The sequence below is a fragment of the Hemiscyllium ocellatum genome, chromosome 13 (genome assembly GCF_020745735.1).
Source record: "Hemiscyllium ocellatum isolate sHemOce1 chromosome 13, sHemOce1.pat.X.cur, whole genome shotgun sequence".
Classification (NCBI taxonomy): domain Eukaryota; kingdom Metazoa; phylum Chordata; class Chondrichthyes; order Orectolobiformes; family Hemiscylliidae; genus Hemiscyllium; species Hemiscyllium ocellatum.
In genome coordinates this window covers 82,726,841-82,729,036 of record NC_083413.1, presented here as the reverse complement: position 1 = coordinate 82,729,036, position 2,196 = coordinate 82,726,841, and positions in this window count along the sequence as shown.

Below are 2,196 nucleotides of genomic sequence, written 5' to 3'. Positions count from 1 at the left end.
GCCGTCTGAGGAGAGCTGCAGCCAGGCACATGTCCTGCAGATGCAGTCACCAGGGACAGTCTACCGCCACTTGATCACCCACATTTAGAGGGAGGTGCATTCCATTCCACTGACTGCCACCTGGGCACCTTGAATAACTACTGGACTTGGGGAAAAAACAGGTCTTACCCTGACCTTGCTGCTGCTTGCCCTTTTTATCAAAGCCTGATATTCACCTCGGCTCGGTCTTTGATCTAGTCACTAGCACCTCGGGTACAAAGCAGTTCCTTGCAAGGATGGGACCGGAACGAGTCACAGCAATGTCTCCCTCTGCCACTTACATGAATTCCCGCACTTAGATCAACTCCCAACATTTGCACACTCTCATTGGTTGCACTCTTTCAATACTATTTTATTGATCTCTGAAATTCTATCCAATTCTTCAGCTTACATGTTTTAACAACTTTACAAACCTTCCCTTTTATGCTAAACCTCTCAAACTCCCCTTGTTAGCTTTGGTTCTCTCACTTTTCATGTTGGGCATTTCTGCCTTAACAGATGATGTATGTTTTTTAAATCCAAACATTTAAATAGTCGCTAATCCAGCACTCTCCGCATCTTCATAATTGTCTTTATTTAGATTTAACATCCTTGTTTCAGATTAAATTCCATTTTTATTCAATTGAATGGAAAATGTAATCATGAAGGTTAATTTTAAAATGATGTTTGATTCATCCTTTTTTGTTACAGAAATCCAGATGTGGTATGAGCCCGTGTTGGTTCCTCAACATAATGGTGCATAAAATTAGCTTGAACACATATCTGGAGATTTTACTCCACAACATTGATGCTCAGTAGGTTTATCCAGTCATTATGTGGGCTGAAATCATCCACAATTACTGCAATGCCCTTGTTACATGCACCTTCAATTTCCTTATTTATTCCATACCTACATTATTACTAATATTTGGAGATCTATAAAAATCACACTGGTCAATGCTTGATGCTCCTTGTTGTTTCTCTGTTTAAACAAATGTGATATCACGGTCTCCCTTTGAGAGCTTCTCTCTCACTTATACACTTGCACCATCCTTTATTATCAGCATTGTCACATCTCCTTTTCCTTTTGTCCATTCCTCCCTCAATGTCCCAGTCCTGGTCAAGTCTCCATCATGACAATGAAATCTACTCTTTTCCTCTCCAGCACTGTCAATTCACCCACCTTGTTGCAATTGCTGTGTGTATTCAGCTGGAGATTTTCTAACACTTTCCTGTAATTTGACCCTGGTCATGTTGTTTCTGCTGCTTTCCACTTTCGTTTCCAGCTTTTCTACTTTCTGTCACCAGTGTGGTTTTTCTCAATCCTAATTTCCTCTCAGATTCCTCTGATGACCACATTCAAACCCAATCAACAGCAGAAGCAGGTCTCCCCAAGAGCAAACCAGAACCAGCCAGGTTTGTTAAAGGGAAACCTGAGCCCAGCAAACCCAGAAATGGTGCCAATGCTCCAGAAATCTGAGGCCCACTTTCTGTACCACTTTAGAGAAATGCATTCACATTTTCACACGAACCTGCAGAAACACTCTGTCTTTTAAAACACTGAAAGGACAAGTTTAATAAATACCATAAAGGGTGCTGAACACATTTTCCCCTGACTGCACATGTCCTGGGGACTAGAACAAACCCTTCAAAGTATTTTGTAGAGATAGTCTTGACCCGAACTTTTATGTTATATTAACAGGCAAGTTCCAGATATGAGTATATTGGTCCAACACTAAGCTTTCATCTTAGGATCCAGTTAAAACATAATAAAAGAAGAATTAGCACAACATTCACTCTCTCGAAGTGCTTATCAAGATAATGTATCATTTCACCACAAATCATCAACCATTCCCAGTTAGTAAGGGGAGGAGAATATGCACTTCCTGGTAGCACTCTGTTGGAGGTGGTGGAAATGACAGCTGCTGCTTCTCTGGATGTGGCTGATGGTAGGTGAGGACCGGGGGTGAGTGTCCCTATCTGTGTTGTGGGAGGGAGGAAATGGGGGTGAGGGCTGAAGTGCGCAAGTTAGGTTGGACCTGGCTGAAGGCTCTGTCAACTGCTGAGTTCATCTTCACTCTGAGCAACCTCTCTTTAATTCCTTTCACTTTCTTCAGGTCCAAGGTGTCACCATGGGTATACATATGGGCCCCAGGTTTGACTGTCACTTTGTGGGGA